The sequence below is a fragment of the Rhinoraja longicauda genome, chromosome 37 (assembly GCF_053455715.1).
Source record: "Rhinoraja longicauda isolate Sanriku21f chromosome 37, sRhiLon1.1, whole genome shotgun sequence".
Lineage (NCBI taxonomy): Eukaryota > Metazoa > Chordata > Chondrichthyes > Rajiformes > Arhynchobatidae > Rhinoraja > Rhinoraja longicauda.
In genome coordinates this window covers 4,877,161-4,888,705 of record NC_135989.1, presented here as the reverse complement: position 1 = coordinate 4,888,705, position 11,545 = coordinate 4,877,161, and the positions used below count along the sequence as shown (strand labels likewise).

At 47.1% G+C, this 11,545-nt stretch overlaps 2 non-coding genes across 2 annotated transcripts; both read left to right on the top strand.

Moving 5' to 3' along the window:
• The first annotated feature begins 7,890 nt into the window (after positions 1-7,890).
• Positions 7,891-7,972, top strand: trnal-aag (transfer RNA leucine (anticodon AAG)). The gene has a single exon. It is a non-coding gene; the product is annotated as a tRNA-Leu (tRNA).
• A 1,714-nt stretch (positions 7,973-9,686) lies between these two features.
• Positions 9,687-9,768, top strand: trnal-aag (transfer RNA leucine (anticodon AAG)). Its single transcript has one exon. It is a non-coding gene; the product is annotated as a tRNA-Leu (tRNA).
• Positions 9,769-11,545: the final 1,777 nt, after the last annotated feature.

Here is an 11,545-nt window from a genome sequence, read left to right as displayed (position 1 = left end):
TATTGAATTCAATTGAATTGAAATGAATTGAAATAGAAATATGAACTCAATTGAATTGAAATAAATTCAATGGAATTAATTGAATTTATTTCATTTCAATTCAATTGAATTCACTTCAATTGAATTCACTTGAATTTATTTCATTTCAATTGAATTCACTTGAATTTATTTCATTTCAATTGAATTCACTTGAATATATTTCATTTCAATTCAATGAATTAAATGAAAATGAAATAAATTCAAGTGAATTCAATTGAAATGAAATAAATTCAAGTGAATTTATTGAATTTATTTCATTTCAATTCAATTGAATTGAAATGAAATAAATTCAATGAATTTACTTGAATTTATTTCATTTCAATTGAATTCACTTGAATTTATTTCATTTTAATTCAATTGAGTCCATATTTTGTATCTTGTTCAGATAGACAACCAGTTGAATGGATAAAGTGGGAGACAGTAATGGAGTATGAATCTGGTTTATCATTTCCAAATAAACACACATTGTGTTTCTCCATGATAAAAAGGAACTGCAGATGTTGGTTTATACCATCGGCCTGGGACTTTCCATCGCCCGGTGGGGGCTTCAAAAGTTGGGAGCCTCGATCGCCTCGTGGCAGCAGTTTGACTGCCTGACCACGGGAGAAGAATGAGGAGGAGATAAGACTTTTCTTTGCCTTCCATCACAGTGAGGGTGTGCCTGGAGAAATCACTGCGATGGCTGTTTGTGTTAAATTGTAATTGTGTGTCTTGTGTTTTTTATTATCTACTGCCGGACCCTGACGTGAGAGGACGCTGGCGCTGTTTGTTCGCCGCCTCTCCGTCAGTTTGTTTGTTTTTATGTTTTGACTGTTTTGTAAAGCGTGTTTGAGCATTTGGAACAGCGCTATATAAAATAAATGTTTATTATATTATATATAATATTATAAAATGCTGGAGTAACTCAGCGGGTCAGCTAACCTCTCTGGAGAACATGGATAGGTGACGTTTTCGATCAGGACCCTTCTTCAGATTCTTTTGGGTCAAGATCCGACTTCAGACTAAATTGAGTCTGAAGAAGTGTCTTGACCTGAAACGTCACCGATCTATTTTCTCCAGAGATGCTGCCTGACCCGCTGAGTTACTCCAGCTTTTTGTATCTACCGTTGTGTTTTTTCTTTAACCCCATTGTAACGGTGACAAATGGAGACCCACATGTCGTGTGAGCCCTTCCTTTGATCTCATACACCCTCGATGTTTTCCGCTTTGAGAATTATTGGTCCCATCTAATCTCAGTCGGTTTATTGCACACGGAGTTTTGTATCGTACAAGAGTGAACAGCTGCACAAGTTAGATAAGACCGAGAAACAAGTTACCAGATGGCATTCACTTGCCAAACATGGTTTAATGGAGCAAATCCATGAAGACACAGGTTGAAGGATAAGCCAGGGAACTACAGGTCTGTAAGCCTGACATCAGTGGTGGGTACATAGTTGAAGGGAATTCTTAGAGACAAGATCTACTGGCATGTGAATCGCCAGCAACTGAATAGGGATAGTCAGCATGGCTTTGTGTATCGAAGGGCTGAATGGCCTACTCCTGCACCTATTGTCTATTGTCTATTGTCAATCGGAAATCTTGCCTCACAAATCTCATTATCGCAAGGCCCGGTGGCGCAGCGGTAGAGTTGCTGCCTCACAGCGCCAGACACCCGGGTTCCATCCTGACTACGGGTGCTGTCTGTACGGAGTATGTACGTTCTCCCCGTGACCTGTGTGGGTTTTCTCCGGGATCCCCATTTTCCTCTCACACTCCAAAGTCGTGCAAGTTTGTAGGTTAATTGGCTTTGGTATCATTGTAAATTGTCCCTTGTGGATGTACAATAGTGTTAGTGTGCGGGGATCGCTGGTCGGCGCGGACTCGGTGGGCCGAAGGGCCTGTCTGCTGGCTGTATGTCTAAACTAAAGTAAATCACTGCTAATAAGGTGAGTCAGTGGCCGAGAGGACTGCTGTGGTGGACGACAGCTCTCTGCCAATACTGGCTGCTTCAGAGAACGAGGATCCAGGGCAGTTCTTGAGGCAATCAGGCTGCTTCTATCACACTCCCCAGGTCCGAATGGCGATCTGTGTCATTTTACGGCTGATAAATATTCAGATAACCTGTTTTTATTCCCCGGCCCGTTAATCATAGCCCAGACCATCAGGCAAACCAATCTCCCTTCAATTGACTCCATCTACACTTCGAAGGTATTTATTCACAAAATGCTGGAGTAACTCAGCAGGTCAGGCAGCATCTCAGGAGAGAAGGAATGGGTGACGTTTCGGACTGAAGAAGGGTCTCGACCCGAAACGTCACCCATTCCTTCTCTCCTGAGATGCTGCCTGACCTGCTGAGTTACTCCAGCATTTTGTGAATAAATACCTTCGATTTGTACCAGCATCTGCAGTTATTTTCTTACTCCATCTACACCTCACGCTGCCTCGGCAAGGCCAGCAGCAGAATCAAGGACCAGTCTCACCCCGGCCACTCCCTCTTCTCCCCTCTCCCATCAGGCAAGAGGCACAGAAGTGTGAAAACGCACACCTCCAGATTCAGGGACAGTTTCTTCCCAGCTGTTATCAGGCAACTGAACCATCCTACCACCGACTAGGGTGCAGTCCTGATCTCCCATCTACCTCATTGAAGACCCTCGGGCTATCTTTAATCGGATTGTACTGGACTTTATCTTACACTGGACATTTTACCCTTAATCCTGTATTTCTATACTGTGGACGGCTTGATTGTAATCAGTGCAGTCTTTTTCCCTACCAAGTCTGTGCCAACTAATGATCACCCTATACACTAGCACTATCCTACCCACTAGCGACAATTTACAACTCACAGAAGCCAATTAACCTACAAACCAGCACGTCTTTGGGATGTGGGAGGAAACCGGAGCACCCGGAGAAAACCCACGCAGGTCACGGGGAGAACGTGCAAACTCCGCACAGACAGCACCCGTAGTCAGGATCGAACCCGGGCCTCTGGCGCTGTGAGGCACTGGTTGCTTCAGAGAGTGGAGATCCTACACTGTTTTGTTCGATAAATCACCGGATTCAGACAACAGAGCGTGAACAACAAGGTATTTTATTACACTACCAAATGGGGCAGATAGGCTCACGTATCGCGCACACACTCGCAAACGGCGAATACACAGCAGAGCGTGCCGGAGGATGGCCTCTTGTTGATGACCTGGCGCTGTTCAAGACATGGTCCACGACTGGGGTTCTCCCCTCTCTCTGGAAGGACGCCCGACACTGTCCTTTACGGCATTTCTTGCCCGATCAGACCGTGCCGTACCTTTTCCCATGAGGCCATCATAAGTCCGTCATCTGCAATGTTTAGATAGAGCTCCAGGGGCTAGCGGAATCAAGGGATATGGGGAGAAGGCAGGCACGGGTTACTGATTGTGGATGATCAGCCGTGATCACAATACAATACAATACAATATATCTTTATTGTCATTGTACAGGGGTACAACGAGATTGGGAATGTGCCTCCCATACGATGCAATAATTTAATTAGCTAGTCAGTATTAATTTAAACAACCCAATGGAACAAATTGTAACAGTTTTAAAACAGAATAAAGTGCAAGTAGATCTGTGCCGGCTCACTGTGCGATGTGACCATCCGGCTCAGCAGGACAGGTTCATAGCAGCTATGGCCCTGGGGATGAAGCTGTTCCTGAGTCTGGAGGTGCGGGCGTAAAAGGCCTTGTATCGTCTGCCCGATGGTAGAAGTTCGAACAGACTGTTGCAGGGGTGTGAAGAGTCTTTGTGGATGCTGGTGGCTTTTCTGAGGCATCGTGTGTTGTCGATACCCTCCAAGGCTGGTAGCTGTGTTCCGATGGTCCTCTGAGCTCTATGGACTACCCTCTGAAGAGCTTTCCTCTCTGCCTCCGTGCAGCTGAGATACCACACAGGGATACCATGTGTTAGGATGCTCTCTATGGTGCAGCGGTAGAAGGTCGTCAGCAGCTGTTGGGGTAGACCAGACTTCTTCAGTGTTCTTAGGTAGAACAGTCGTTGCTGTGCCTTCTTGACCAGCGCAGCAGTGTTATTGGACCATGTTGGCGGTGCTGGCTCGAAGGGCCAAATGGCCTCCTCCTGCACCTATTTGCTATGTTTCTGCACTGCTAGAGGCAGGTGGACTGCCCAACTATTGCAGTGTTTTCGGAGAGTCTCGACCCCATCTTCGATTTAAACCAGCATTTGCAGTTCTTTCCAACACATATGGTAGTGTTTTGCTCGACAAATCCAGACATGACTGGACATTGTTTGGGAACATGTTCGAAACCATATTCTACTTGTTTCGGGAACATCTACTTGTTTTCGAAGCGTTTGGAATGCTGTGCTGCTGATTTAGCTGACAACTCCATTTTAGCTGACATGGTCTGTTTAACCCTTACAATACGTTGAGGCAATTAGGCTGTTTATATCCCTTGCTTGCCACGGGGAGGTGATCCGATGATACATAGAAAGGTTTACCAGACCAAGTGGACCCGTTGGGCCCAAACCTCTCCTGCATTGGTGCAGCACCCTCTCCTCTCCCCCTCCCCCTCCTCTCCCCATTCCCCTCCCCCGCCTTCCCCTCCCCCCCATTCCATCCCCCTCAACCCCCCTTATCCTCCTCCCTTCCCCCCCCCTCCCTCCCTAGGAGATAGATTTAAACTTTAAAATGTGAATAACTTAAAAAACATAACACCGATTTCAATGCAACGTCTTCCATTAGCACCAAAGGGACGACGGTGAGTGAGGTGGGCCTAAAATGGTCGTGCTATCGTGTACCGATTTGGCTGTAGTTCAGGAACAAACAAACAAACAAACGAGAGTTTTAGTGTATAGATATTTACAGCACCTCATGTTCCGCTTGGGTAGCTTACAGTCCAATGGTACGAGTGCTGAATTCTCCAATTTTAGGCAACAGATCTCTGAGCCTCTAAGGCAGCAGCCTCTGTGCCACCCTTCAAAGATGAAAGTGCGCTGACTTCATGAAAGAACTAAGGCCGACACAAAATGCTGGAGTAGCTCAGCGGGACAGGCAGCATCTCAGGAGAGAAGGAATGGGTGGCGTTCCGGGTCGAGACCCTTCTTCAGACTGAGGCATCGCAAAATGCTGGAGTAACTCAGCGGGTCACGCAGCACCTCAGGAGAGAAGGAATGGGTGGCGTTTCGGATCGAGACCTTCAGACTTCAGTCTGAAGAAGGGTCTCGACCAGAAACGTCACCCATTCCTTCTCTCCTGAGATGCTACCTGACCCACTGACTTACTTCACTGACTTACTCCAGCATTTTGTGGTACCTTCGATTTGCACCAGCATCTGCAGTTATTTTCCTACTTCTTCAGACCGAGAGTCAGGGGAAAGGGAAACGAGAGATGTAGATGGTGAGTGTGTCGGAAGGAACAATGAGAGAGGATGTCGGAGAGAGGGGAACCTTCTTCTTCTGTCGAATGTCTTTTAGACCTGCAGCTCCGTTGAGGCGAGCCAGGCCAACGGGTCATTGTCCAGGTCAATCAGACCTCGTTCACCATTCGGTGGGCGGTATTTGGGGCAACTGGTGACTTGTGCTCCACATTCTTCAAAGTACCTAAGATATGGGGAGAAAGCCGGAACGGGGTACTGATTTTGGATGGCGGTGCTGGCTCAAAGGGCCGAATGGCCTACTCCTGCACCCATTGTCTGTGTTTCCTTGAGGAAATTTTGCAGTGTAAATTTTACTGGCCGATGACACTTGATAACAAAATCCATCAGCCCATTTGTGACCCTGACATGATTCGAACACACAACCTTCTGATCTGGAGTCAGACACACTACCGTTGGGCCACGAGGTCCGCTCGACCCACCGGGAGAGGCAAAAGAAAAGTATTGAAGTCAAACGCATAAACTATAAGCTGCCGAGACTGGGATTTGAACCAGACTTGCTGTGGTCACAAGGCAGATGACTGACCGCGGTTCGATCACAGCCACGCACCTCAGCCGCGAGGCCTCTGCACTGTCAACTCCTCTGATACTGATGTGACTCACCCACTGACACTCCATTGAGTCATAGAGTGATGCAGTGTGGAAACAGGCCCTTCGGCCCAACTTGCCCGCACCGGCCTACACGTCCCAGCTACACCAGTCCCACCTGCCCGCGTTTGGTCCAGACCCCTCCAAATCTGTCCTATCCATGTACCTGTCTAACAGTTTCTTAAACGATGGGATAGTCTAAGAGAGGTAAAAAGGGATAATTGATTTAAACTAAGGACCATGAGAGATAGCTGACCCGACTGTGCTCGGCTAGATAAGAACCGCAAGAACAAATGGTGACATTCCAAGGATAAGGGCAAGATATCCAAAGAACTAGCAGAGAGAGCACAAGATATCCAGAGCACTAGGAGAGAGGGCATGAACTACTCTGTACTGCGCCTGCCTAATAAGATAAATGAATATTGCAAAAACGCCCCGCATGACAAGATGCCTCATTTAAATGCACATGCGATGTATGATGTGGGAGGCAACAGGGGCGGTGTCGTTGGATTGTGCACCTCAGTGCTCCGATTGGAAGGAGTCCAGAGGGGAGGAATTTAAGGTGTGACAATTGTAAAGTGAAGTGAATAAAAAGAAGGGATTTTCCCGACCTCGGTGTGTCTTGAGAGGGAAGGCACCCAACTCTGCAGACTTGCGAATAAAATACTTGTTTCTCTAGATTGTCTCGAGCATCGTGATTGTGAGCACTCACATTTGCATCTCACAGTCCCAGCCTCAACTACCTCCTCTGGCAGCTTGTTCCATACACCCACCACCCTCTGTGTGAAAAAGTTACCATTCAGATTCCTATTCAATCTTTTCCCCTTCACCTTAAACCTATACCATCGGTGGAATAATGGCTGCCTCGCCAACAGTCTGTCCGTCCCTTCCTTCCTTCTCTGTTGTTTCTTTAGTATGTGTTAAATGTATGTTTTTAGTGTTCTTTAGCTTGGGGGGGGGGGGGTTGAGGGAAACATTTAAAAAATCTCACCTCGATGGAGATGCGATTTTTTTCCCGTATCGTACCCTTGTCCGCACTGCGGCCTAACATCGTGGAGCTGGCGGCCTCTGCTGGAGACCGACTTCGGGAGCTCCAACTGCGGGAGCCTGCGGGACTTACCATCGTGGAGCTTGCGATCCCTGTCAGGGATCGACCTCTGAGCTCCAACCGTGGAACTTTAACATCGTGGAGCTCGCGACCTCTGGTTCCAGACCGACTCCGGGAGCTCCAACCGCGGGAGTTTAGATCGCTCCAACCGTGGGAGAATAAAGAGGAAGAGATTGGATTTGTTTGCATTCCATCACAGTGAGGAACGTGGGGAATCCGCTGTGTTGGATGTCCATGTTAACTTTTATGTAGTTGTGCGTCTTGTTGCTTTTTTTTAGTATGGCTGTATGGTAATGCGCATATCACTGTACCTTAATTGGTACACGTGACAATAAAAGACCTTTGAAATCTTTGAAACCTATGTCATCTGGTCCTCGATTCCCCTACTCTGGGCAAGAGACTCTGTGCGTCTACCCGATCTATTCCTCTCATGATTTTATACACCTCTATAAGATCTCCCCTCATCCTCCTGCGCTCCAGGGAATAGAATCCCAGCCTAGTCAACCTCTCCCTGTAGCTCAGGCCCTCTAGTCTAGGTTTGGTTTAGAGACACAGCATGGAAATATTCCCTTTGGCTGCACAGACCCACGATCACCCATTCACTCTAGTTCTGTTATCCCACTTTCTCATTCAATCCCTACACACTAGGGGGCATTTTTCAAGGGACCAATTAACCAAAAAACACGAACATTTTGAGGATGCGGGAGGAAAATAAAGCACCTGGAGGAATCCCATGTTGTCACAGGCAGAGTGGGTAGCGTGGCCGAGCGGTCTAAGGCGCTGGATTAAGGCTCCAGTCTCTTCGGGGGCGTGGGTTCGAATCCCACCGTTGCCATCACTGTTTTAAAGTAAGAGGAAATAAAATATCGACTCAACACAGAGTCAAGAGCGTTTTAATGCCACATATTCCGGAAACGGAGCGTTTATTTTCTTGTAGCAGCACAACAGGTAACAGTAAACATAGCACTCTGTAAACACCATAATAAAATATATTCATTCTTATAAACACACACACACCCGAAATGTTACCTATTCCTTTTCTCCAGAGATGCTGCCTGACCCGCTGAGTTACTCCAGCATTTTGTACATAGAAACATAGAAACAGAGAAAATAGGAACGCTGGGCGGCGCGGACCCGGTGGGCCGAAGGGCCTGTTTCTGCGCTGTATCTCTAAATTCAGATATTCTTTGAGTGCTGCCCCAATCCGAGCCAGCATTAGGAGGATACCTGGGCCCAACCTGATGGCCAGAATATTATGATCATGGCTGATCATGGCTGATCATGCACAATCAGTAACCCGTGCCTGCCTTCTCCCCATATCCCTTGATTCCACTGGCCCCCAGAGCTCTATCTAACTCTCTTTTAAATTCATCCAGTGAATTGGCCTCCACTGCCCTCTGTGGCAGAGAATTCCACAGATTCACAACTCTCTGGGTGAAATATTTTCTTCTCACCACAGTTTTAAATGGCCTCCCCTTTATTCTTAGACTGTGGCCCCTGGTTCTGGACTATATATAGACATATAAATATTGGATATATAAATAAACAAACAATAATCGTACAGAGGGTGGTGGGTTTCTGAAACGAGCTGCCAAGGGAGGTAGTTGAGGCAGGGACTATAACAGCATTCTAAAGACGTAGATCGGATTTTTTAACAGGGATATGGACCAAACGCGGGTAAGTGTAGATGGGGCATCATTGCCACCATAGGCAAGTTGGGCTGACGGGCATGTTTCTATGCTGTAGGACTCCAAGTTTAGTTTAGTTTAGAGATACAGCACGAAAACAGGCCATTCGGCCCACCGAGTCCACACCGACCAGCGATCCCTGGTTAACACTAACAATATCCGAAACACACTAGGGACAATTTACACTTATACCAAGCCAACTACCCTACAAACCAGCTGAGTTACCCCAGCATTTTGTGTCTACCTTCGATTTAAACCAGCATCTGCAGTTTTCGTTCCTACACAACCTATAAACCTGCACGTCTTTGGAGTGTGGGAGGAAACCGGAGCACCCGAAGAAAACCCACGCGGGTCACGGGGAGAACGTACAAACTCTGTACAGACAGCGCCCGTGGTCAGGATGGAACCCGGGTCTCTGGAGCTGTGAGGCAGTAACTCCACCAAAGGAAGGTTTTGGAAGGTGGTTTCCTATTTATTTTCAGCGTATTTCCTCACAGTGTCTTCGTGAAGAGAGCACAACTTTTGGTCCATGGGTTGGGGAAGAGGAAACAATCTGAATCATCGAAGATAGACCCAAAAAGCTGGAGTAACTCAGCAGGACAGGCAGCATCTCTGGAGAGAAAGAATGGGTGACGATTCGGACCTTCTCTCCAGAGATGCTGCCTGTCCCGCTGAGTTACTCCAGCTTTTTGTGAATAAAAACCCATTCACTCTAGTTCTGTTATCCCACGTTCTCATTTAATCCCTACACACTAGGGGGCATTTTTCAAGGGAACAATTAACCAAAAAACCCGAACATTTTGAGGACGTGGGAGGAAAATAAAGCACCCGGAGGAATCCCACGTTGTCACAGGCAGAGTGGGTAGCGTGGCCGAGCGGTCTAAGGCGCTGGATTAAGGCTCCAGTCTCTTCGGGGGCGTGGGTTCGAATCCCACCGTTGCCATCACTGTTTTAAAGTAAGAGGAAATAAAATATCGACTCACGCAGTCAAGAGCGTTTTAATGCCACATATTCCGGAAACGGGGCTTTTGTATTCTTGTAGCAGTACAACAAATAACAGTAAACATAGCACTCTGTAAACACCATAATAAAATATATTTATTCTAGTAAACACACACACACACACACCCGAAATGTTACCTATTCCTTTTCTCCAGAGATGCTGCCTGACCCACTGAGTTACTCCAGCATTTTGTATATAGAAACATAGAAACAGAGAAAATAGGTGCAGGAGGAGGCCATTTGGCCCTTCGAGCCACCACCACAATTCATTCAATGAAGCATTTAGGTCCCTCTCAGAGTACTGCCCAGCACTGATTGCTAACTCCCAGAAAACCAACCTGTTTGACAAACTCACCACTGCTAAATTTAGATATTTTTTGAGTGCTGCCCCAATCTGAGCCAGCATTAAGAGGATACCTGGGCCTCACCTGAATATTATAGTACGGATAGAAACAGAAAATAGTCAAGTCAAGTCAATTTTATTTGTATAGCACATTTAAAAACAACCCACGTTGACCAACGTGCTGTACATCTGATTAGGTACTAAGGAAAAAAAATGAAACATACAGTGGCACGCAAACAGTTCACAGCGCCTCCTCAATGAGCCTCAAACGCTAGGGAGTAGAAATAGGTTTTGAGCCTGGACTTAAAGGAGTCGATGGAGGGGGCAGTTCTGATGGGGAGAGGGATGCTGTTCCACAGTCTAGGAGCTGCAACAGCAAAAGCACGGTCACCCCTGAGCTTAAGCCTAGACCGCGGGATAGTCAGTAGCCCCAAGTCGGCCGACCTGAGGGACCTGGAGTTAGAGAGGTGGGTTAGAAGATTTTTGATGTAGGGGGGGGAATGTCCATTTAGGGCTTTATACGTGAATAGGAGGAGCTTGAAGTAGATTCTGTACCGTACAGGGAGCCAGTGGAGAGAGGCCAGAATCGGAGTGATGTGGTCCCTTTCACGGGTACCCGTCAGGAGTCTCGCTGCGGCGTTTTGGACCAGTTGCAGGCGGGACAGGGAAGATTGGCTGATCCCAGTGTATAGGGAGTTGCAGTAGTCTAGGCGGGAGGAAATGAAAGCGTGAATGATTTTTTCTGTGTCGTCGAATTGGAGGAAAGGTTTGATTTTAGCTATGGTTCGAAGTTGGAAGAAGCTGGCGTTTACCACAGCGTTGACTTGCTTATCAAATTTTAATGCAGAGTCAAATATCATGCCGAGGTTTTTGACATGCGGTTTGACTAGGCAAGATAGACTTCCAAGACTGCCTGTTATCGATTTGATGGAGTCGGGGGGGGCCGAATAGGATGACCTCAGACTTGCTCTCATTTAATTGGAGGAAGTTCTGTGCCATCCAACATTTTATGTCCTCAAGGTAGTGTAAGAGGCTGTTTAAATTTGACTGGTTGTTGGGTTTCAGGGGGAGGTAAAGCTGAGTGTCATCGGCATAGCAGTGGAAAGAAATGCCTTGCCTTTGAATGATTTGGCCAAGGGGGAGCATGTATAGAGAGAAGAGAATGGAGCCTTGTGGAACTCCGCAGGAGAGGCTAGCTGGAGCAGAGGAATAACTGCCTATGTTGATGGTGAAACTCCTATCTTTGAGGTACGAAGCGAACCAGCTCAGGGCAGTGCCATCAATGCCAACCGCGTACCGGAGACGGTCAATAAGGATGGTGTGGTCCACTGTATCGAACGCTGCGCTGAGGTCGAGAAGGAGCAGGATTGCACAG